The 24,696-nt window shown below is 50.2% G+C and overlaps 12 non-coding genes across 12 annotated transcripts; all 12 read left to right on the top strand.

The window, feature by feature from the left end:
• The first annotated feature begins 276 nt into the window (after positions 1-276).
• trnad-guc (transfer RNA aspartic acid (anticodon GUC)) lies at positions 277-348 on the top strand. Its single transcript has one exon. It is a non-coding gene; the product is annotated as a tRNA-Asp (tRNA).
• Positions 349-2,151: 1,803 nt separating this feature from the next.
• On the top strand, positions 2,152-2,223 carry trnad-guc (transfer RNA aspartic acid (anticodon GUC)). The gene has a single exon. It is a non-coding gene; the product is annotated as a tRNA-Asp (tRNA).
• A 1,835-nt stretch (positions 2,224-4,058) lies between these two features.
• Positions 4,059-4,130, top strand: trnad-guc (transfer RNA aspartic acid (anticodon GUC)). Its single transcript has one exon. It is a non-coding gene; the product is annotated as a tRNA-Asp (tRNA).
• A 1,804-nt stretch (positions 4,131-5,934) lies between these two features.
• On the top strand, positions 5,935-6,006 carry trnad-guc (transfer RNA aspartic acid (anticodon GUC)). The gene has a single exon. It is a non-coding gene; the product is annotated as a tRNA-Asp (tRNA).
• A 1,835-nt stretch (positions 6,007-7,841) lies between these two features.
• trnad-guc (transfer RNA aspartic acid (anticodon GUC)) lies at positions 7,842-7,913 on the top strand. Its single transcript has one exon. It is a non-coding gene; the product is annotated as a tRNA-Asp (tRNA).
• Positions 7,914-9,685: 1,772 nt separating this feature from the next.
• On the top strand, positions 9,686-9,757 carry trnad-guc (transfer RNA aspartic acid (anticodon GUC)). The gene has a single exon. It is a non-coding gene; the product is annotated as a tRNA-Asp (tRNA).
• A 1,730-nt stretch (positions 9,758-11,487) lies between these two features.
• On the top strand, positions 11,488-11,559 carry trnad-guc (transfer RNA aspartic acid (anticodon GUC)). The gene has a single exon. It is a non-coding gene; the product is annotated as a tRNA-Asp (tRNA).
• Positions 11,560-15,301: 3,742 nt separating this feature from the next.
• Positions 15,302-15,373, top strand: trnad-guc (transfer RNA aspartic acid (anticodon GUC)). Its single transcript has one exon. It is a non-coding gene; the product is annotated as a tRNA-Asp (tRNA).
• A 1,835-nt stretch (positions 15,374-17,208) lies between these two features.
• trnad-guc (transfer RNA aspartic acid (anticodon GUC)) lies at positions 17,209-17,280 on the top strand. The gene has a single exon. It is a non-coding gene; the product is annotated as a tRNA-Asp (tRNA).
• A 1,835-nt stretch (positions 17,281-19,115) lies between these two features.
• trnad-guc (transfer RNA aspartic acid (anticodon GUC)) lies at positions 19,116-19,187 on the top strand. The gene has a single exon. It is a non-coding gene; the product is annotated as a tRNA-Asp (tRNA).
• Positions 19,188-21,022: 1,835 nt separating this feature from the next.
• trnad-guc (transfer RNA aspartic acid (anticodon GUC)) lies at positions 21,023-21,094 on the top strand. Its single transcript has one exon. It is a non-coding gene; the product is annotated as a tRNA-Asp (tRNA).
• Positions 21,095-22,928: 1,834 nt separating this feature from the next.
• On the top strand, positions 22,929-23,000 carry trnad-guc (transfer RNA aspartic acid (anticodon GUC)). The gene has a single exon. It is a non-coding gene; the product is annotated as a tRNA-Asp (tRNA).
• Positions 23,001-24,696: the final 1,696 nt, after the last annotated feature.

Here is a 24,696-nt window from a genome sequence, read left to right as displayed (position 1 = left end):
AATGGGAGAGAGCGCGTGGATCAGCAGCAGACGAAGTTTAACACAGACGGTAGGGCACAACGAAAAGGCTGTTTTACAGCAGCAGCAGCGGCGGCGGATTACTTGAAAGATAGATAGTCAAATAATAAAACATGAAAACAACAATAGCTATTCCCTTAATCATCTCCACAGAGGTAGAAGATGATCTAAAGAAGAACTCAAATTGACAACAAAATCCAAATTTCACATAAGAACATTCTACCTAATACGGATGCGACAGAGTGCGCTGTCGTCCAATCCTCGGTAGTATAGTTGTTAGTATCCCCGCCTGTCACGCGGGAGACCGGGGTTCAATTCCCCGCCGGGGAGTCTGCGGCATTTTGAGAGGCCAGCTCCATATCTCAATGCAAGAGTGCCGATTTCAAGTCCCGTCCGTTCGCTCCAAAGGCGTGCGTTCCCAGGGCCGAGCGGTCTGCTCTTGTCAACAAACAAAACCTACGATACTCTCAATTCTGCTCTCCCTGGCCAACTTGTCCTTTCTCCTTTTTTGGCGACAAATGAAAACTGCCGTCCTCAAGAAGGCTCACCGGACCAGAAACCTTGTCTGCTTTCTTCCCCTTCCCCCACCCCCACTCCAGATGCTGACTTGCTCCAGCAATTTCTCTTTCCCACTCTGATTTTGTTGTCACTTCGTCCCGTCAGTGGGCATATAACTCCCACGCAAATGGGGTGCAAATTAAAACCTTTAAGCAACCGGTAGCGACAAATGACAGTGAGCTTTCCCCTCTCCCTCGCTCCAATCAAAAAGGGGTCAGACCCCTCAGAGTTTGGACCCGGTCCTGCCATTAAGGTGATGCAACACCATCCCCTGCTGCTGGCAGACTGTACTACACCCACAGTGGAAAGTCAAAGTCATCTGAGTGGCATCGTCTGCTCTTCTCGATAGAAGGACAAAGCCCAGTGGCTGGGTTAACATGAAGGTCAACACAGAGGCAAGCTTGAGAAAGCACGTGCAGGTACTCAACCTACACTGTTGGCATCATAGGAGCACCACAGTGTGGAAGCAGGCCATTCACACTGACCCTTCTGAAGAGAAACCCATGCAGATCCATGCTTGGTACTGAGGGATCCCAGCAAAAGTTCACCGGTTCCCAATGTTGGGGGCGTCCAGAACCAGGGGTCACAGTCTCCGAACGAAGGGCAAGCGATTCAGGAAGAATTTTTCTCTCAGAGAGTGGTGAACCTGTGGACTTGTCTCCCACAGGAAGATGCGGCTATGCCGGTTTGTGAGATACACTCAAGAGGGAGCCGGACGTAGACCTTGCAGCTAAAGGGATCCAGGGGAGGAAGAGGAAGGAGAGGAAGCTGGAGTGGAGTGGTTACTGAAATTACATGTTCAGTCATGATCACATTGAATGGTGGTGATGTCTTGAAGGGCTGAATGGAACAAGTGAGGACTGCAGTTGATGGAAATCAGAGTCTCGATCAGAGTGGCGCTGGAAATCAGAGTCTCGATCAGAGTGGCGCTGGAAATCAGAGTCTCGATCAGAGTGGCGCTGGAAACGCGAAGCAAGTCAGGCAGCATCCTGATTTTCCTGCTCCTCGGATTCTGCCTGACTTGAAGGGCTGAATGGCCTACTCCTGCACTTAATTTCTATGTTTCGATGTTAAATGCATGGCTGAGAGATCTGATGCAGCGTACAGTAAAGTCACCCCACCGTCCTCCGGGAGCACTGCTCTCTGATGAGGAAGCGATTGATGGGTGGTAGTAGAACCTGAGGGGACGAGCTTGAAAAGGGGAAGCTTTCGTGCTGAGTCCATTTGGCAGTGGGAATTGAAGCCAGGCTGTTGGATTTGTGCTGTCGTACACAAATCAGTTTGTTAGAAGCAGGTAATGGGAGAGAGCGCGTGGATCAGCAGCAGACGAAGTTTAACACAGACGGTAGGGCACAACGAAAAGGCTGTTTTACAGCAGCAGCAGCAGCGGCGGCGGATTACTTGAAAGATAGATAGTCAAATAATAAAACATGAAAACAACAATAACTATTCCCTTAATCATCTCCACAGAGGTAGAAGATGATCTAAAGAAGAACTCAAATTGACAACAGAATCCAAATTTCACATAAGAACATTCTACCTAATACGGATGCGACAGAGCGCGCTGTCGTCCAATCCTCGGTAGTATAGTGGTTAGTATCCCCGCCTGTCACGCGGGCGACCGGGGTTCAATTCCCCGCCGGGGAGTCTGCGGCATTTTGAGAGGCCAGCTCCATATCTCAATGCAAGAGTGCCGATTTCAAGTCCCGTCCGTTCGCTCCAAAGGCGTGCGTTCCCAGGGCCGAGCGGTCTGCTCTTGTCAACAAACAAAACCTACGATACTCTCAATTCTGCTCTCCCTGGCCAACTTGTCCTTTCATCTACCAAGGAGATGATCATTTCAGACTTCCTCATTTTTTGGCGACAAATGAAAACTGCCGTCCTCAAGAAGGCTCACCGGACCAGAAACCTTGTCTGCTTTCTTCCCCTTCCCCGACCCCCACTCCAGATGCTGACTTGCTCCAGCAATTTCTCTTTCCCACTCTGATTTTGTTGTCACTTCGTCCCGTCAGTGGGCATATAACTCCCACGCAAATGGGGTGCAAATTAAAACCTTTAAGCAACCGGTAGCGACAAATGACAGTGAGCTTTCCCCTCTCCCTCGCTCCAATCAAAAAGGGGTCAGACCCCTCAGAGTTTGGACCCGGTCCTGCCATTAAGGTGATGCAACACCATCCCCTGCTGCTGGCAGACTGTACTACACCCACAGTGGAAAGTCAAAGTCATCTGAGTGGCATCGTCTGCTCTTCTCGATAGAAGGACAAAGCCCAGTGGCTGGGTTAACATGAAGGTCAACACAGAGGCAAGCTTGAGAAAGCACGTGCAGGTACTCAACCTACACTGTTGGCATCATAGGAGCACCACAGTGTGGAAGCAGGCCATTCACACTGACCCTTCTGAAGAGAAACCCATGCAGATCCATGCTTGGTACTGAGGGATCCCAGCAAACGTTCACCGGTTCCCAATGTTGGGGGCGTCCAGAACCAGGGGTCACAGTCTCCGAACGAAGGGCAAGCGATTCAGGAAGAATTTTTCTCTCAGAGAGTGGTGAACCTGTGGACTTGTCTCCCACAGGAAGATGCGGCTATGCCGGTTTGTGAGATACACTCAAGAGGGAGCCGGACGTAGACCTTGCAGCTAAAGGGATCCAGGGGAGGAAGAGGAAGGAGAGGAAGCTGGAGTGGAGTGGTTACTGAAATTACATGTTCAGTCATGATCACATTGAATGGTGGTGATGTCTTGAAGGGCTGAATGGAACAAGTGAGGACTGCAGTTGATGGAAATCAGAGTCTCGATCAGAGTGGCGCTGGAAATCAGAGTCTCGATCAGAGTGGCGCTGGAAATCAGAGTCTCGATCAGAGTGGCGCTGGAAACGCGAAGCAAGTCAGGCAGCATCCTGATTTTCCTGCTCCTCGGATTCTGCCTGACTTGAAGGGCTGAATGGCCTACTCCTGCACTTAATTTCTATGTTTCGATGTTAAATGCATGGCTGAGAGATCTGATGCAGCGTACAGTAAAGTCACCCCACCGTCCTCCGGGAGCACTGCTCTCTGATGAGGAAGCGATTGATGGGTGGTAGTAGAACCTGAGGGGACGAGCTTGAAAAGGGGAAGCTTTCGTGCTGAGTCCATTTGGCAGTGGGAATTGAAGCCAGGCTGTTGGATTTGTGCTGTCGTACACAAATCAGTTTGTTAGAAGCAGGTAATGGGAGAGAGCGCGTGGATCAGCAGCAGACGAAGTTTAACACAGACGGTAGGGCACAACGAAAAGGCTGTTTTACAGCAGCAGCAGCAGCGGCGGCGGATTACTTGAAAGATAGATAGTCAAATAATAAAACATGAAAACAACAATAACTATTCCCTTAATCATCTCCACAGAGGTAGAAGATGATCTAAAGAAGAACTCAAATTGACAACAAAATCCAAATTTCACATAAGAACATTCTACCTAATACGGATGCGACAGAGTGCGCTGTCGTCCAATCCTCGGTAGTATAGTGGTTAGTATCCCCGCCTGTCACGCGGGAGACCGGGGTTCAATTCCCCGCCGGGGAGTCTGCGGCATTTTGAGAGGCCAGCTCCATATCTCAATGCAAGAGTGCCGATTTCAAGTCCCGTCCGTTCGCTCCAAAGGCGTGCGTTCCCAGGGCCGAGCGGTCTGCTCTTGTCAACAAACAAAACCTACGATACTCTCAATTCTGCTCTCCCTGGCCAACTTGTCCTTTCATCTACCAAGGAGATGATCATTTCAGACTTCCTCCTTTTTTGGCGACAAATGAAAACTGCCGTCCTCAAGAAGGCTCACCGGACCAGAAACCTTGTCTGCTTTCTTCCCCTTCCCCCACCCCCACTCCAGATGCTGACTTGCTCCAGCAATTTCTCTTTCCCACTCTGATTTTGTTGTCACTTCGTCCCGTCAGTGGGCATATAACTCCCACGCAAATGGGGTGCAAATTAAAACCTTTAAGCAACCGGTAGCGACAAATGACAGTGAGCTTTCCCCTCTCCCTCGCTCCAATCAAAAAGGGGTCAGACCCCTCAGAGTTTGGACCCGGTCCTGCCATTAAGGTGATGCAACACCATCCCCTGCTGCTGGCAGACTGTACTACACCCACAGTGGAAAGTCAAAGTCATCTGAGTGGCATCGTCTGCTCTTCTCGATAGAAGGACAAAGCCCAGTGGCTGGGTTAACATGAAGGTCAACACAGAGGCAAGCTTGAGAAAGCACGTGCAGGTACTCAACCTACACTGTTGGCATCATAGGAGCACCACAGTGTGGAAGCAGGCCATTCACACTGACCCTTCTGAAGAGAAACCCATGCAGATCCATGCTTGGTACTGAGGGATCCCAGCAAACGTTCACCGGTTCCCAATGTTGGGGGCGTCCAGAACCAGGGGTCACAGTCTCCGAACGAAGGGCAAGCGATTCAGGAAGAATTTTTCTCTCAGAGAGTGGTGAACCTGTGGACTTGTCTCCCACAGGAAGATGCGGCTATGCCGGTTTGTGAGATACACTCAAGAGGGAGCCGGACGTAGACCTTGCAGCTAAAGGGATCCAGGGGAGGAAGAGGAAGGAGAGGAAGCTGGAGTGGAGTGGTTACTGAAATTACATGTTCAGTCATGATCACATTGAATGGTGGTGATGTCTTGAAGGGCTGAATGGAACAAGTGAGGACTGCAGTTGATGGAAATCAGAGTCTCGATCAGAGTGGCGCTGGAAATCAGAGTCTCGATCAGAGTGGCGCTGGAAACGCGAAGCAAGTCAGGCAGCATCCTGATTTTCCTGCTCCTCGGATTCTGCCTGACTTGAAGGGCTGAATGGCCTACTCCTGCACTTAATTTCTATGTTTCGATGTTAAATGCATGGCTGAGAGATCTGATGCAGCGTACAGTAAAGTCACCCCACCGTCCTCCGGGAGCACTGCTCTCTGATGAGGAAGCGATTGATGGGTGGTAGTAGAACCTGAGGGGACGAGCTTGAAAAGGGGAAGCTTTCGTGCTGAGTCCATTTGGCAGTGGGAATTGAAGCCAGGCTGTTGGATTTGTGCTGTCGTACACAAATCAGTTTGTTAGAAGCAGGTAATGGGAGAGAGCGCGTGGATCAGCAGCAGACGAAGTTTAACACAGACGGTAGGGCACAACGAAAAGGCTGTTTTACAGCAGCAGCAGCAGCGGCGGCGGTTACTTGAAAGATAGATAGTCAAATAATAAAACATGAAAACAACAATAACTATTCCCTTAATCATCTCCACAGAGGTAGAAGATGATCTAAAGAAGAACTCAAATTGACAACAAAATCCAAATTTCACATAAGAACATTCTACCTAATACGGATGCGACAGAGCGCGCTGTCGTCCAATCCTCGGTAGTATAGTGGTTAGTATCCCCGCCTGTCACGCGGGAGACCGGGGTTCAATTCCCCGCCGGGGAGTCTGCGGCATTTTGAGAGGCCAGCTCCATATCTCAATGCAAGAGTGCCGATTTCAAGTCCCGTCCGTTCGCTCCAAAGGCGTGCGTTCCCAGGGCCGAGCGGTCTGCTCTTGTCAACAAACAAAACCTACGATACTCTCAATTCTGCTCTCCCTGGCCAACTTGTCCTTTCATCTACCAAGGAGATGATCATTTCAGACTTCCTCCTTTTTTGGCGACAAATGAAAACTGCCGTCCTCAAGAAGGCTCACCGGACCAGAAACCTTGTCTGCTTTCTTCCCCTTCCCCGACCCCCACTCCAGATGCTGACTTGCTCCAGCAATTTCTGTTTCCCACTCTGATTTTGTTGTCACTTCGTCCCGTCAGTGGGCATATAACTCCCACGCAAATGGGGTGCAAATTAAAACCTTTAAGCAACCGGTAGCGACAAATGACAGTGAGCTTTCCCCTCTCCCTCGCTCCAATCAAAAAGGGGTCAGACCCCTCAGAGTTTGGACCCGGTCCTGCCATTAAGGTGATGCAACACCATCCCCTGCTGCTGGCAGACTGTACTACACCCACAGTGGAAAGTCAAAGTCATCTGAGTGGCATCGTCTGCTCTTCTCGATAGAAGGACAAAGCCCAGTGGCTGGGTTAACATGAAGGTCAACACAGAGGCAAGCTTGAGAAAGCACGTGCAGGTACTCAACCTACACTGTTGGCATCATAGGAGCACCACAGTGTGGAAGCAGGCCATTCACACTGACCCTTCTGAAGAGAAACCCATGCAGATCCATGCTTGGTACTGAGGGATCCCAGCAAACGTTCACCGGTTCCCAATGTTGGGGGCGTCCAGAACCAGGGGTCACAGTCTCCGAACGAAGGGCAAGCGATTCAGGAAGAATTTTTCTCTCAGAGAGTGGTGAACCTGTGGACTTGTCTCCCACAGGAAGATGCGGCTATGCCGGTTTGTGAGATACACTCAAGAGGGAGCCGGACGTAGACCTTGCAGCTAAAGGGATCCAGGGGAGGAAGAGGAAGGAGAGGAAGCTGGAGTGGAGTGGTTACTGAAATTACATGTTCAGTCATGATCACATTGAATGGTGGTGATGTCTTGAAGGGCTGAATGGAACAAGTGAGGACTGCAGTTGATGGAAATCAGAGTCTCGATCAGAGTGGCGCTGGAAATCAGAGTCTCGATCAGAGTGGCGCTGGAAATCAGAGTCTCGATCAGAGTGGCGCTGGAAACGCGAAGCAAGTCAGGCAGCATCCTGATTTTCCTGCTCCTCGGATTCTGCCTGACTTGAAGGGCTGAATGGCCTACTCCTGCACTTAATTTCTATGTTTCGATGTTAAATGCATGGCTGAGAGATCTGATGCAGCGTACAGTAAAGTCACCCCACCGTCCTCCGGGAGCACTGCTCTCTGATGAGGAAGCGATTGATGGGTGGTAGTAGAACCTGAGGGGACGAGCTTGAAAAGGGGAAGCTTTCGTGCTGAGTCCATTTGGCAGTGGGAATTGAAGCCAGGCTGTTGGATTTGTGCTGTCGTACACAAATCAGTTTGTTAGAAGCAGGTAATGGGAGAGAGCGCGTGGATCAGCAGCAGACGAAGTTTAACACAGACGGTAGGGCACAACGAAAAGGCTGTTTTACAGCAGCAGCAGCAGCGGCGGCGGATTACTTGAAAGATAGATAGTCAAATAATAAAACATGAAAACAACAATAACTATTCCCTTAATCATCTCCACAGAGGTAGAAGATGATCTAAAGAAGAACTCAAATTGACAACAAAATCCAAATTTCACATAAGAACATTCTACCTAATACGGATGCGACAGAGCGCGCTGTCGTCCAATCCTCGGTAGTATAGTGGTTAGTATCCCCGCCTGTCACGCGGGCGACCGGGGTTCAATTCCCCGCCGGGGAGTCTGCGGCATTTTGAGAGGCCAGCTCCATATCTCAATGCAAGAGTGCCGATTTCAAGTCCCGTCCGTTCGCTCCAAAGGCGTGCGTTCCCAGGGCCGAGCGGTCTGCTCTTGTCAACAAACAAAACCTACGATACTCTCAATTCTGCTCTCCCTGGCCAACTTGTCCTTTCATCTACCAAGGAGATGATCATTTCAGACTTCCTCCTTTTTTGGCGACAAATGAAAACTGCCGTCCTCAAGAAGGCTCACCGGACCAGAAACCTTGTCTGCTTTCTTCCCCTTCCCCCACCCCCACTCCAGATGCTGACTTGCTCCAGCAATTTCTGTTTCCCACTCTGATTTTGTTGTCACTTCGTCCCGTCAGTGGGCATATAACTCCCACGCAAATGGGGTGCAAATTAAAACCTTTAAGCAACCGGTAGCGACAAATGACAGTGAGCTTTCCCCTCTCCCTCGCTCCAATCAAAAAGGGGTCAGACCCCTCAGAGTTTGGACCCGGTCCTGCCATTAAGGTGATGCAACACCATCCCCTGCTGCTGGCAGACTGTACTACACCCACAGTGGAAAGTCAAAGTCATCTGAGTGGCATCGTCTGCTCTTCTCGATAGAAGGACAAAGCCCAGTGGCTGGGTTAACATGAAGGTCAACACAGAGGCAAGCTTGAGAAAGCACGTGCAGGTACTCAACCTACACTGTTGGCATCATAGGAGCACCACAGTGTGGAAGCAGGCCATTCACACTGACCCTTCTGAAGAGAAACCCATGCAGATCCATGCTTGGTACTGAGGGATCCCAGCAAACGTTCACCGGTTCCCAATGTTGGGGGCGTCCAGAACCAGGGGTCACAGTCTCCGAACGAAGGGCAAGCGATTCAGGAAGAATTTTTCTCTCAGAGAGTGGTGAACCTGTGGACTTGTCTCCCACAGGAAGATGCGGCTATGCCGGTTTGTGAGATACACTCAAGAGGGAGCCGGACGTAGACCTTGCAGCTAAAGGGATCCAGGGGAGGAAGAGGAAGGAGAGGAAGCTGGAGTGGAGTGGTTACTGAAATTACATGTTCAGTCATGATCACATTGAATGGTGGTGATGTCTTGAAGGGCTGAATGGAACAAGTGAGGACTGCAGTTGCTGGAAATCAGAGTCTCGATCAGAGTGGCGCTGGAAACGCGAAGCAAGTCAGGCAGCATCCTGATTTTCCTGCTCCTCGGATTCTGCCTGACTTGAAGGGCTGAATGGCCTACTCCTGCACTTAATTTCTATGTTTCGATGTTAAATGCATGGCTGAGAGATCTGATGCAGCGTACAGTAAAGTCACCCCACCGTCCTCCGGGAGCACTGCTCTCTGATGAGGAAGCGATTGATGGGTGGTAGTAGAACCTGAGGGGACGAGCTTGAAAAGGGGAAGCTTTCGTGCTGAGTCCATTTGGCAGTGGGAATTGAAGCCAGGCTGTTGGATTTGTGCTGTCGTACACAAATCAGTTTGTTAGAAGCAGGTAATGGGAGAGAGCGCGTGGATCAGCAGCAGACGAAGTTTAACACAGACGGTAGGGCACAACGAAAAGGCTGTTTTACAGCAGCAGCAGCGGCGGCGGATTACTTGAAAGATAGATAGTCAAATAATAAAACATGAAAACAACAATAGCTATTCCCTTAATCATCTCCACAGAGGTAGAAGATGATCTAAAGAAGAACTCAAATTGACAACAAAATCCAAATTTCACATAAGAACATTCTACCTAATACGGATGCGACAGAGTGCGCTGTCGTCCAATCCTCGGTAGTATAGTTGTTAGTATCCCCGCCTGTCACGCGGGAGACCGGGGTTCAATTCCCCGCCGGGGAGTCTGCGGCATTTTGAGAGGCCAGCTCCATATCTCAATGCAAGAGTGCCGATTTCAAGTCCCGTCCGTTCGCTCCAAAGGCGTGCGTTCCCAGGGCCGAGCGGTCTGCTCTTGTCAACAAACAAAACCTACGATACTCTCAATTCTGCTCTCCCTGGCCAACTTGTCCTTTCTCCTTTTTTGGCGACAAATGAAAACTGCCGTCCTCAAGAAGGCTCACCGGACCAGAAACCTTGTCTGCTTTCTTCCCCTTCCCCCACCCCCACTCCAGATGCTGACTTGCTCCAGCAATTTCTCTTTCCCACTCTGATTTTGTTGTCACTTCGTCCCGTCAGTGGGCATATAACTCCCACGCAAATGGGGTGCAAATTAAAACCTTTAAGCAACCGGTAGCGACAAATGACAGTGAGCTTTCCCCTCTCCCTCGCTCCAATCAAAAAGGGGTCAGACCCCTCAGAGTTTGGACCCGGTCCTGCCATTAAGGTGATGCAACACCATCCCCTGCTGCTGGCAGACTGTACTACACCCACAGTGGAAAGTCAAAGTCATCTGAGTGGCATCGTCTGCTCTTCTCGATAGAAGGACAAAGCCCAGTGGCTGGGTTAACATGAAGGTCAACACAGAGGCAAGCTTGAGAAAGCACGTGCAGGTACTCAACCTACACTGTTGGCATCATAGGAGCACCACAGTGTGGAAGCAGGCCATTCACACTGACCCTTCTGAAGAGAAACCCATGCAGATCCATGCTTGGTACTGAGGGATCCCAGCAAAAGTTCACCGGTTCCCAATGTTGGGGGCGTCCAGAACCAGGGGTCACAGTCTCCGAACGAAGGGCAAGCGATTCAGGAAGAATTTTTCTCTCAGAGAGTGGTGAACCTGTGGACTTGTCTCCCACAGGAAGATGCGGCTATGCCGGTTTGTGAGATACACTCAAGAGGGAGCCGGACGTAGACCTTGCAGCTAAAGGGATCCAGGGGTACGGAGAGGAAGCTGGAGTGGTTACTGAAATTCCATGTTCAGTCATGATCACATTGAATGGTGGTGATGTCTTGAAGGGCTGAATGGAACAAGTGAGGACTGCAGTTGCTGGAAATCAGAGTCTCGATCAGAGTGGCGCTGGAAACGCGAAGCAAGTCAGGCAGCATCCTGATTTTCCTGCTCCTCGGATTCTGCCTGACTTGAAGGGCTGAATGGCCTACTCCTGCACTTAATTTCTATGTTTCGATGTTAAATGCATGTCTGAGAGATCTGATGCAGCGTACAGTAAAGTCACCCCACCGTCCTCCGGGAGCACTGCTCTCTGATGAGGAAGCGATTGATGGGTGGTAGTAGAACCTGAGGGGACGAGCTTGAAAAGGGGAAGCTTTCGTGCTGAGTCCATTTGGCAGTGGGAATTGAAGCCAGGCTGTTGGATTTGTGCTGTCGTACACAAATCAGTTTGTTAGAAGCAGGTAATGGGAGAGAGCGCGTGGATCAGCAGCAGACGAAGTTTAACACAGACGGTAGGGCACAACGAAAAGGCTGTTTTACAGCAGCAGCAGCAGCGGCGGCGGATTACTTGAAAGATAGATAGTCAAATAATAAAACATGAAAACAACAATAACTATTCCCTTAATCATCTCCACAGAGGTAGAAGATGATCTAAAGAAGAACTCAAATTGACAACAAAATCCAAATTTCACATAAGAACATTCTACCTAATACGGATGCGACAGAGCGCGCTGTCGTCCAATCCTCGGTAGTATAGTGGTTAGTATCCCCGCCTGTCACGCGGGCGACCGGGGTTCAATTCCCCGCCGGGGAGTCGGCGGCATTTTGAGAGGCCAGCTCCATATCTCAATGCAAGAGTGCCGATTTCAAGTCCCGTCCGTTCGCTCCAAAGGCGTGCGTTCCCAGGGCCGAGCGGTCTTCTCTTGTCAACAAACAAAACCTACGATACTCTCAATTCTGCTCTCCCTGGCCAACTTGTCCTTTCATCTACCAAGGAGATGATCATTTCAGACTTCCTCCTTTTTTGGCGACAAATGAAAACTGCCGTCCTCAAGAAGGCTCACCGGACCAGAAACCTTGTCTGCTTTCTTCCCCTTCCCCCACCCCCACTCCAGATGCTGACTTGCTCCAGCAATTTCTGTTTCCCACTCTGATTTTGTTGTCACTTCGTCCCGTCAGTGGGCATATAACTCCCACGCAAATGGGGTGCAAATTAAAACCTTTAAGCAACCGGTAGCGACAAATGACAGTGAGCTTTCCCCTCTCCCTCGCTCCAATCAAAAAGGGGTCAGACCCCTCAGAGTTTGGACCCGGTCCTGCCATTAAGGTGATGCAACACCATCCCCTGCTGCTGGCAGACTGTACTACACCCACAGTGGAAAGTCAAAGTCATCTGAGTGGCATCGTCTGCTCTTCTCGATAGAAGGACAAAGCCCAGTGGCTGGGTTAACATGAAGGTCAACACAGAGGCAAGCTTGAGAAAGCACGTGCAGGTACTCAACCTACACTGTTGGCATCATAGGAGCACCACAGTGTGGAAGCAGGCCATTCACACTGACCCTTCTGAAGAGAAACCCATGCAGATCCATGCTTGGTACTGAGGGATCCCAGCAAAAGTTCACCGGTTCCCAATGTTGGGGGCGTCCAGAACCAGGGGTCACAGTCTCCGAACGAAGGGCAAGCGATTCAGGAAGAATTTTTCTCTCAGAGAGTGGTGAACCTGTGGACTTGTCTCCCACAGGAAGATGCGGCTATGCCGGTTTGTGAGATACACTCAAGAGGGAGCCGGACGTAGACCTTGCAGCTAAAGGGATCCAGGGGAGGAAGAGGAAGGAGAGGAAGCTGGAGTGGAGTGGTTACTGAAATTACATGTTCAGTCATGATCACATTGAATGGTGGTGATGTCTTGAAGGACTGAATGGAACAAGTGAGGACTGCAGTTGCTGGAAATCAGAGTCTCGATCAGAGTGGCGCTGGAAATCAGAATCTCGATCAGAGTGGCGCTGGAAATCAGAGTCTCGATCAGAGTGGCGCTGGAAACGCGAAGCAAGTCAGGCAGCATCCTGATTTTCCTGCTCCTCGGATTCTGCCTGACTTGAAGGGCTGAATGGCCTACTCCTGCACTTAATTTCTATGTTTCGATGTTAAATGCATGGCTGAGAGATCTGATGCAGCGTACAGTAAAGTCACCCCACCGTCCTCCCGGAGCACTGCTCTCTGATGAGGAAGCGATTGATGGGTGGTAGTAGAACCTGAGGGGACGAGCTTGAAAAGGGGAAGCTTTCGTGCTGAGTCCATTTGGCAGTGGGAATTGAAGCCAGGCTGTTGGATTTGTGCTGTCGTACACAAATCAGTTTGTTAGAAGCAGGTAATGGGAGAGAGCGCGTGGATCAGCAGCAGACGAAGTTTAACACAGACGGTAGGGCACAACGAAAAGGCTGTTTTACAGCAGCAGCAGCAGCGGCGGCGGATTACTTGAAAGATAGATAGTCAAATAATAAAACATGAAAACAACAATAACTATTCCCTTAATCATCTCCACAGAGGTAGAAGATGATCTAAAGAAGAACTCAAATTGACAACAAAATCCAAATTTCACATAAGAACATTCTACCTAATACGGATGCGACAGAGCGCGCTGTCGTCCAATCCTCGGTCGTATAGTGGTTAGTATCCCCGCCTGTCACGCGGGAGACCGGCGTTCAATTCCCCGCCGGGGAGTCTGCGGCATTTTGAGAGGCCAGCTCCATATCTCAATGCAAGAGTGCCGATTTCAAGTCCCGTCCGTTCGCTCCAAAGGCGTGCGTTCCCAGGGCCGAGCGGTCTTCTCTTGTCAACAAACAAAACCTACGATACTCTCAATTCTGCTCTCCCTGGCCAACTTGTCCTTTCATCTACCAAGGAGATGATCATTTCAGACTTCCTCCTTTTTTGGCGACAAATGAAAACTGCCGTCCTCAAGAAGGCTCACCGGACCAGAAACCTTGTCTGCTTTCTTCCCCTTCCCCCACCCCCACTCCAGATGCTGACTTGCTCCAGCAATTTCTGTTTCCCACTCTGATTTTGTTGTCACTTCGTCCCGTCAGTGGGCATATAACTCCCACGCAAATGGGGTGCAAATTAAAACCTTTAAGCAACCGGTAGCGACAAATGACAGTGAGCTTTCCCCTCTCCCTCGCTCCAATCAAAAAGGGGTCAGACCCCTCAGAGTTTGGACCCGGTCCTGCCATTAAGGTGATGCAACACCATCCCCTGCTGCTGGCAGACTGTACTACACCCACAGTGGAAAGTCAAAGTCATCTGAGTGGCATCGTCTGCTCTTCTCGATAGAAGGACAAAGCCCAGTGGCTGGGTTAACATGAAGGTCAACACAGAGGCAAGCTTGAGAAAGCACGTGCAGGTACTCAACCTACACTGTTGGCATCATAGGAGCACCACAGTGTGGAAGCAGGCCATTCACACTGACCCTTCTGAAGAGAAACCCATGCAGATCCATGCTTGGTACTGAGGGATCCCAGCAAAAGTTCACCGGTTCCCAATGTTGGGGGCGTCCAGAACCAGGGGTCACAGTCTCCGAACGAAGGGCAAGCGATTCAGGAAGAATTTTTCTCTCAGAGAGTGGTGAACCTGTGGACTTGTCTCCCACAGGAAGATGCGGCTATGCCGGTTTGTGAGATACACTCAAGAGGGAGCCGGACGTAGACCTTGCAGCTAAAGGGATCCAGGGGAGGAAGAGGAAGGAGAGGAAGCTGGAGTGGAGTGGTTACTGAAATTACATGTTCAGTCATGATCACATTGAATGGTGGTGATGTCTTGAAGGGCTGAATGGAACAAGTGAGGACTGCAGTTGCTGGAAATCAGAGTCTCGATCAGAGTGGCGCTGGAAATCAGAATCTCGATCAGAGTGGCGCTGGAAATCAGAGTCTCGATCAGAGTGGCGCTGGAAACGCGAAGCAAGTCAGGCAGCATCCTGATTTTCCTGCTCCTCGGATTCTGCCTGACTTGAAGGGCTGAATGGCCTACTCCTGCACTTAATTTCTATGTTTCGATGTTAAATGCATGGCTGAGAGATCTGATGCAGCGTACAGTAAAGTCACCCCACCGTCCTCCGGGAGCACTGCTCTCTGATGAGGAAGCGATTGATGGGTGGTAGTAGAACCTGAGGGGACGAGCTTGAAAAGGGGAAGCTTTCGTGCTGAGTCCATTTGGCAGTGGGAATTGAAGCCAGGCTGTTGGATTTGTGCTGTCGTACACAAATCAGTTTGTTAGAAGCAGGTAATGGGAGAGAGCGCGTGGATCAGCAGCAGACGAAGTTTAACACAGACGGTAGGGCACAACGAAAAGGCTGTTTTACAGCAGCAGCAGCAGCGGCGGCGGATTACTTGAAAGATAGATAGTCAAATAATAAAACATGAAAACAACAATAACTATTCCCTTAATCATCTCCACAGAGGTAGAAGATGATCTAAAGAAGAACTCAAATTGACAACAGAATCCAAATTTCACATAAGAACATTCTACCTAATACGGATGCGACAGAGCGCGCTGTCGTCCAATCCTCGGTAGTATAGTGGTTAGTATCCCCGCCTGTCAAGCGGGAGACCGGGGTTCAATTCCCCGCCGGGGAGTCTGCGGCATTTTGAGAGGCCAGCTCCATATCTCAATGCAAGAGTGCCGATTTCAAGTCCCGTCCGTTCGCTCCAAAGGCGTGCGTTCCCAGGGCCGAGCGGTCTTCTCTTGTCAACAAACAAAACCTACGATACTCTCAATTCTGCTCTCCCTGGCCAACTTGTCCTTTCATCTACCAAGGAGATGATCATTTCAGACTTCCTCCTTTTTTGGCGACAAATGAAAACTGCCGTCCTCAAGAAGGCTCACCGGACCAGAAACCTTGTCTGCTTTCTTCCCCTTCCCCCACCCCCACTCCAGATGCTGACTTGCTCCAGCAATTTCTGTTTCCCACTCTGATTTTGTTGTCACTTCGTCCCGTCAGTGGGCATATAACTCCCACGCAAATGGGGTGCAAATTAAAACCTTTAAGCAACCGGTAGCGACAAATGACAGTGAGCTTTCCCCTCTCCCTCGCTCCAATCAAAAAGGGGTCAGACCCCTCAGAGTTTGGACCCGGTCCTGCCATTAAGGTGATGCAACACCATCCCCTGCTGCTGGCAGACTGTACTACACCCACAGTGGAAAGTCAAAGTCATCTGAGTGGCATCGTCTGCTCTTCTCGATAGAAGGACAAAGCCCAGTGGCTGGGTTAACATGAAGGTCAACACAGAGGCAAGCTTGAGAAAGCACGTGCAGGTACTCAACCTACACTGTTGGCATCATAGGAGCACCACAGTGTGGAAGCAGGCCATTCACACTGACCCTTCTGAAGAGAAACCCATGCAGATCCATGCTTGGTACTGAGGGATCCCAGCAAAAGTTCACCGGTTCCCAATGTTGGGGGCGTCCAGAACCAGGGGTCACAGTCTCCGAACGAAGGGCAAGCGATTCAGGAAGAATTTTTCTCTCAGAGAGTGGTGAACCTGTGGACTTGTCTCCCACAGGAAGATGCGGCTATGCCGGTTTGTGAGATACACTCAAGAGGGAGCCGGACGTAGACCTTGCAGCTAAAGGGATCCAGGGGAGGAAGAGGAAGGAGAGGAAGCTGGAGTGGAGTGGTTACTGAAATTACATGTTCAGTCATGATCACATTGAATGGTGGTGATGTCTTGAAGGGCTGAATGGAACAAGTGAGGACTGCAGTTGCTGGAAATCAGAGTCTCGATCAGAGTGGCGCTGGAAATCAGAATCTCGATCAGAGTGGCGCTGGAAATCAGAGTCTCGATCAGAGTGGCGCTGGAAACGCGAAGCAAGTCAGGCAGCATCCTGATTTTCCTGCTCCTCGGATTCTGCCTGACTTGAAGGGCTGAATGGCCTACTCCTGCACTTAATTTCTATGTTTCGATGTTAAATGCATGGCTGAGAGATCTGATGCAGCGTACAGTAAAGTCACCCCACCGTCCTCCGGGAGCACTGCTCTCTGATGAGGAAGCGATTGATGGGTGGTAGTAGAACCTGAGGGGACGAGCTTGAAAAGGGGAAGCTTTCGTGCTGAGTCCATTTGGCAGTGGGAATTGAAGCCAGGCTGTTGGATTTGTGCTGTCGTACACAAATCAGTTTGTTAGAAGCAGGTAATGGGAGAGAGCGCGTGGATCAGCAGCAGACGAAGTTTAACACAGACGGTAGGGCACAACGAAAAGGCTGTTTTACAGCAGCAGCAGCAGCGGCGGCGGATTACTTGAAAGATAGATAGTCAAATAATAAAACATGAAAACAACAATAACTATTCCCTTAATCATCTCCACAGAGGTAGAAGATGATCTAAAGAAGAACTCAAATTGACAACAGAATCCAAATTTCACATAAGAACATTCTACCTAATACGGATGCGACAGAGCGCGCTGTCGTCCAATCCTCGGTAGTATAGTGGTTAGTATCCCCGCCTGTCACGCGGGAGACCGGGGTTCAATTCCCCGCCGGGGAGTCTGCGGCATTTTGAGAGGCCAGCTCCATATCTCAATGCAAGAGTGCCGATTTCAAGTCCCGTCCGTTCGCTCCAAAGGCGTGCGTTCCCAGGGCCGAGCGGTCTGCTCTTGTCAACAAACAAAACCTACGATACTCTCAATTCTGCTCTCCCTGGCCAACTTGTCCTTTCATCTACCAAGGAGATGATCATTTCAGACTTCCTCCTTTTTTGGCGACAAATGAAAACTGCCGTCCTCAAGAAGGCTCACCGGACCAGAAACCTTGTCTGCTTTCTTCCCCTTCCCCGACCCCCACTCCAGATGCTGACTTGCTCCAGCAATTTCTCTTTCCCACTCTGATTTTGTTGTCACTTCGTCCCGTCAGTGGGCATATAACTCCCACGCAAATGGGGTGCAAATTAAAACCTTTAAGCAACCGGTAGCGACAAATGACAGTGAGCTTTCCCCTCTCCCTCGCTCCAATCAAAAAGGGGTCAGACCCCTCAGAGTTTGGACCCGGTCCTGCCATTAAGGTGATGCAACACCATCCCCTGCTGCTGGCAGACTGTACTACACCCACAGTGGAAAGTCAAAGTCATCTGAGTGGCATCGTCTGCTCTTCTCGATAGAAGGACAAAGCCCAGTGGCTGGGTTAACATGAAGGTCAACACAGAGGCAAGCTTGAGAAAGCACGTGCAGGTACTCAACCTACACTGTTGGCATCATAGGAGCACCACAGTGTGGAAGCAGGCCATTCACACTGACCCTTCTGAAGAGAAACCCATGCAGATCCATGCTTGGTACTGAGGGATCCCAGCAAACGTTCACCGGTTCCCAATGTTGGGGGCGTCCAGAACCAGGGGTCACAGTCTCCGAACGAAGGGCAAGCGATTCAGGAAGAATTTTTCTCTCAGAGAGTGGTGAACCTGTGGACTTGTCTCCCACAGGAAGATGCGGCTATGCCGGTTTGTGAGATACACTCAAGAGGGAGCCGGACGTAGACCTTGCAGCTAAAGGGATCCAGGGGAGGAAGAGGAAGGAGAGGAAGCTGGAGTGGAGTGGTTACTGAAATTACATGTTCAGTCATGATCACATTGAATGGTGGTGATGTCTTGAAGGGCTGAATGGAACAAGTGAGGACTGCAGTTGATGGAAATCAGAGTCTCGATCAGAGTGGCGCTGGAAATCAGAGTCTCGATCAGAGTGGCGCTGGAAATCAGAGTCTCGAACAGAGTGGCGCTGGAAACGCGAAGCAAGTCAGGCAGCATCCTGATTTTCCTGCTCCTCGGATTCTGCCTGACTTGAAGGGCTGAATGGCCTACTCCTGCACTTAATTTCTATGTTTCGATGTTAAATGCATGGCTGTGAGATCTGATGCAGCGTACAGTAAAGTCACCCCACCGTCCTCCGGGAGCACTGCTCTCTGATGAGGAAGCGATTGATGGGTGGTAGTAGAACCTGAGGGGACGAGCTTGAAAAGGGGAAGCTTTCGTGCTGAGTCCATTTGGCAGTGGGAATTGAAGCCAGGCTGTTGGATTTGTGCTGTCGTACACAAATCAGTTTGTTAGAAGCAGGTAATGGGAGAGAGCGCGTGGATCAGCAGCAGACGAAGTTTAACACAGACGGTAGGGCACAACGAAAAGGCTGTTTTACAGCAGCAGCAGCAGCGGCGGCGGATTACTTGAAAGATAGATAGTCAAATAATAAAACATGAAAACAACAATAACTATTCCCTTAATCATCTCCACAGAGGTAGAAGATGATCTAAAGAAGAACTCAAATTGACAACAAAATCCAAATTTCACATAAGAACATTCTACCTAATACGGATGCGACAGAGCGCGCTGTCGTCCAATCCTCGGTAGTATAGTGGTTAGTATCCCCGCCTGTCACGCGGGAGACCGGGGTTCAATTCCCCGCCGGGGAGTCTGCGGCATTTTGAGAGGCCAGCTCCATATCTCAATGCAAGAGTGCCGATTTCAAGTCCCGTCCGTTCGCTCCAAAGGCGTGCGTTCCCAGGGCCGAGCGGTCTGCTCTTGTCAACAAACAAAACCTACGATACTCTCAATTCTGCTCTCCCTGGCCAACTTGTCCTTTCATCTACCAAGGAGATGATCATTTCAGACTTTTTCCTTTTTTGGCGACAAATGAAAACTGCCGTCCTCAAGAAGGCTCACCGGACCAGAAACCTTGTCTGCTTTCTTCCCCTTCCCCCACCCCCACTCCAGATGCTGACTTGCTCCAGCAATTTCTGTTTCCCACTCTGATTTTGTTGTCACTTCGTCCCGTCAGTGGGCATATAACTCCCACGCAAATGGGGTGCAAATTAAAACCTTTAAGCAACCGGTAGCGACAAATGACAGTGAGCTTTCCCCTCTCCCTCGCTCCAATCAAAAAGGGGTCAGACCCCTCAGAGTTTGGACCCGGTCCTGCCATTAAGGTGATGCAACACCATCCCCTGCTGCTGGCAGACTGTACTACACCCACAGTGGAAAGTCAAAGTCATCTGAGTGGCATCGTCTGCTCTTCTCGATAGAAGGACAAAGCCCAGTGGCTGGGTTAACATGAAGGTCAACACAGAGGCAAGCTTGAGAAAGCACGTGCAGGTACTCAACCTACACTGTTGGCATCATAGGAGCACCACAGTGTGGAAGCAGGCCATTCACACTGACCCTTCTGAAGAGAAACCCATGCAGATCCATGCTTGGTACTGAGGGATCCCAGCAAAAGTTCACCGGTTCCCAATGTTGGGGGCGTCCAGAACCAGGGGTCACAGTCTCCGAACGAAGGGCAAGCGATTCAGGAAGAATTTTTCTCTCAGAGAGTGGTGAACCTGTGGACTTGTCTCCCACAGGAAGATGCGGCTATGCCGGTTTGTGAGATACACTCAAGAGGGAGCCGGACGTAGACCTTGCAGCTAAAGGGATCCAGGGGAGGAAGAGGAAGGAGAGGAAGCTGGAGTGGAGTGGTTACTGAAATTACATGTTCAGTCATGATCACATTGAATGGTGGTGATGTCTTGAAGGACTGAATGGAACAAGTGAGGACTGCAGTTGCTGGAAATCAGAGTCTCGATCAGAGTGGCGCTGGAAATCAGAATCTCGATCAGAGTGGCGCTGGAAATCAGAGTCTCGATCAGAGTGGCGCTGGAAACGCGAAGCAAGTCAGGCAGCATCCTGATTTTCCTGCTCCTCGGATTCTGCCTGACTTGAAGGGCTGAATGGCCTACTCCTGCACTTAATTTCTATGTTTCGATGTTAAATGCATGGCTGAGAGATCTGATGCAGCGTACAGTAAAGTCACCCCACCGTCCTCCGGGAGCACTGCTCTCTGATGAGGAAGCGATTGATGGGTGGTAGTAGAACCTGAGGGGACGAGCTTGAAAAGGGGAAGCTTTCGTGCTGAGTCCATTTGGCAGTGGGAATTGAAGCCAGGCTGTTGGATTTGTGCTGTCGTACACAAATCAGTTTGTTAGAAGCAGGTAATGGGAGAGAGCGCGTGGATCAGCAGCAGACGAAGTTTAACACAGACGGTAGGGCACAACGAAAAGGCTGTTTTACAGCAGCAGCAGCAGCGGCGGCGGATTACTTGAAAGATAGATAGTCAAATAATAAAACATGAAAACAACAATAACTATTCCCTTAATCATCTCCACAGAGGTAGAAGATGATCTAAAGAAGAACTCAAATTGACAACAGAATCCAAATTTCACATAAGAACATTCTACCTAATACGGATGCGACAGAGCGCGCTGTCGTCCAATCCTCGGTAGTATAGTGGTTAGTATCCCCGCCTGTCACGCGGGAGACCGGGGTTCAATTCCCCGCCGGGGAGTCTGCGGCATTTTGAGAGGCCAGCTCCATATCTCAATGCAAGAGTGCCGATTTCAAGTCCCGTCCGTTCGCTCCAAAGGCGTGCGTTCCCAGGGCCGAGCGGTCTGCTCTTGTCAACAAACAAAACCTACGATACTCTCAATTCTGCTCTCCCTGGCCAACTTGTCCTTTCATCTACCAAGGAGATGATCATTTCAGACTTCCTCCTTTTTTGGCGACAAATGAAAACTGCCGTCCTCAAGAAGGCTCACCGGACCAGAAACCTTGTCTGCTTTCTTCCCCTTCCCCGACCCCCACTCCAGATGCTGACTTGCTCCAGCAATTTCTCTTTCCCACTCTGATTTTGTTGTCACTTCGTCCCGTCAGTGGGCATATAACTCCCACGCAAATGGGGTGCAAATTAAAACCTTTAAGCAACCGGTAGCGACAAATGACAGTGAGCTTTCCCCTCTCCCTCGCTCCAATCAAAAAGGGGTCAGACCCCTCAGAGTTTGGACCCGGTCCTGCCATTAAGGTGATGCAACACCATCCCCTGCTGCTGGCAGACTGTACTACACCCACAGTGGAAAGTCAAAGTCATCTGAGTGGCATCGTCTGCTCTTCTCGATAGAAGGACAAAGCCCAGTGGCTGGGTTAACATGAAGGTCAACACAGAGGCAAGCTTGAGAAAGCACGTGCAGGTACTCAACCTACACTGTTGGCATCATAGGAGCACCACAGTGTGGAAGCAGGCCATTCACACTGACCCTTCTGAAGAGAAACCCATGCAGATCCATGCTTGGTACTGAGGGATCCCAGCAAACGTTCACCGGTTCCCAATGTTGGGGGCGTCCAGAACCAGGGGTCACAGTCTCCGAACGAAGGGCAAGCGATTCAGGAAGAATTTTTCTCTCAGAGAGTGGTGAACCTGTGGACTTGTCTCCCACAGGAAGATGCGGCTATGCCGGTTTGTGAGATACACTCAAGAGGGAGCCGGACGTAGACCTTGCAGCTAAAGGGATCCAGGGGAGGAAGAGGAAGGAGAGGAAGCTGGAGTGGAGTGGTTACTGAAATTACATGTTCAGTCATGATCACATTGAATGGTGGTGATGTCTTGAAGGGCTGAATGGAACAAGTGAGGACTGCAGTTGATGGAAATCAGAGTCTCGATCAGAGTGGCGCTGGAAATCAGAGTCTCGATCAGAGTGGCGCTGGAAATCAGAGTCTCGATCAGAGTGGCGCTGGAAACGCGAAGCAAGTCAGGCAGCATCCTGATTTTCCTGCTCCTCGGATTCTGCCTGACTTGAAGGGCTGAATGGCCTACTCCTGCACTTAATTTCTATGTTTCGATGTTAAATGCATGGCTGAGAGATCTGATGCAGCGTACAGTAAAGTCACCCCACCGTCCTCCGGGAGCACTGCTCTCTGATGAGGAAGCGATTGATGGGTGGTAGTAGAACCTGAGGGGACGAGCTTGAAAAGGGGAAGCTTTCGTGCTGAGTCCATTTGGCAGTGGGAATTGAAGCCAGGCTGTTGGATTTGTGCTGTCGTACACAAATCAGTTTGTTAGAAGCAGGTAATGGGAGAGAGCGCGTGGATCAGCAGCAGACGAAGTTTAACACAGACGGTAGGGCACAACGAAAAGGCTGTTTTACAGCAGCAGCAGCAGCGGCGGCGGTTACTTGAAAGATAGATAGTCAAATAATAAAACATGAAAACAACAATAACTATTCCCTTAATCATCTCCACAGAGGTAGAAGATGATCTAAAGAAGAACTCAAATTGACAACAAAATCCAAATTTCACATAAGAACATTCTACCTAATACGGATGCGACAGAGCGCGCTGTCGTCCAATCCTCGGTAGTATAGTGGTTAGTATCCCCGCCTGTCACGCGGGAGACCGGGGTTCAATTCCCCGCCGGGGAGTCTGCGGCATTTTGAGAGGCCAGCTCCATATCTCAATGCAAGAGTGCCGATTTCAAGTCCCGTCCGTTCGCTCCAAAGGCGTGCGTTCCCAGGGCCGAGCGGTCTGCTCTTGTCAACAAACAAAACCTACGATACTCTCAATTCTGCTCTCCCTGGCCAACTTGTCCTTTCATCTACCAAGGAGATGATCATTTCAGACTTCCTCCTTTTTTGGCGACAAATGAAAACTGCCGTCCTCAAGAAGGCTCACCGGACCAGAAACCTTGTCTGCTTTCTTCCCCTTCCCCGACCCCCACTCCAGATGCTGACTTGCTCCAGCAATTTCTGTTTCCCACTCTGATTTTGTTGTCACTTCGTCCCGTCAGTGGGCATATAACTCCCACGCAAATGGGGTGCAAATTAAAACCTTTAAGCAACCGGTAGCGACAAATGACAGTGAGCTTTCCCCTCTCCCTCGCTCCAATCAAAAAGGGGTCAGACCCCTCAGAGTTTGGACCCGGTCCTGCCATTAAGGTGATGCAACACCATCCCCTGCTGCTGGCAGACTGTACTACACCCACAGTGGAAAGTCAAAGTCATCTGAGTGGCATCGTCTGCTCTTCTCGATAGAAGGACAAAGCCCAGTGGCTGGGTTAACATGAAGGTCAACACAGAGGCAAGCTTGAGAAAGCACGTGCAGGTACTCAACCTACACTGTTGGCATCATAGGAGCACCACAGTGTGGAAGCAGGCCATTCACACTGACCCTTCTGAAGAGAAACCCATGCAGATCCATGCTTGGTACTGAGGGATCCCAGCAAACGTTCACCGGTTCCCAATGTTGGGGGCGTCCAGAACCAGGGGTCACAGTCTCCGAACGAAGGGCAAGCGATTCAGGAAGAATTTTTCTCTCAGAGAGTGGTGAACCTGTGGACTTGTCTCCCACAGGAAGATGCGGCTATGCCGGTTTGTGAGATACACTCAAGAGGGAGCCGGACGTAGACCTTGCAGCTAAAGGGATCCAGGGGAGGAAGAGGAAGGAGAGGAAGCTGGAGTGGAGTGGTTACTGAAATTACATGTTCAGTCATGATCACATTGAATGGTGGTGATGTCTTGAAGGGCTGAATGGAACAAGTGAGGACTGCAGTTGATGGAAATCAGAGTCTCGATCAGAGTGGCGCTGGAAATCAGAGTCTCGATCAGAGTGGCGCTGGAAATCAGAGTCTCGATCAGAGTGGCGCTGGAAACGCGAAGCAAGTCAGGCAGCATCCTGATTTTCCTGCTCCTCGGATTCTGCCTGACTTGAAGGGCTGAATGGCCTACTCCTGCACTTAATTTCTATGTTTCGATGTTAAATGCATGGCTGAGAGATCTGATGCAGCGTACAGTAAAGTCACCCCACCGTCCTCCGGGAGCACTGCTCTCTGATGAGGAAGCGATTGATGGGTGGTAGTAGAACCTGAGGGGACGAGCTTGAAAAGGGGAAGCTTTCGTGCTGAGTCCATTTGGCAGTGGGAATTGAAGCCAGGCTGTTGGATTTGTGCTGTCGTACACAAATCAGTTTGTTAGAAGCAGGTAATGGGAGAGAGCGCGTGGATCAGCAGCAGACGAAGTTTAACACAGACGGTAGGGCACAACGAAAAGGCTGTTTTACAGCAGCAGCAGCAGCGGCGGCGGATTACTTGAAAGATAGATAGTCAAATAATAAAACATGAAA

Source organism: Chiloscyllium punctatum, chromosome 30 (assembly GCF_047496795.1).
Source record: "Chiloscyllium punctatum isolate Juve2018m chromosome 30, sChiPun1.3, whole genome shotgun sequence".
Lineage (NCBI taxonomy): Eukaryota > Metazoa > Chordata > Chondrichthyes > Orectolobiformes > Hemiscylliidae > Chiloscyllium > Chiloscyllium punctatum.
Note: the sequence above shows the minus strand (reverse complement) of the source record. Positions and strands in the feature narration are given on the sequence as shown.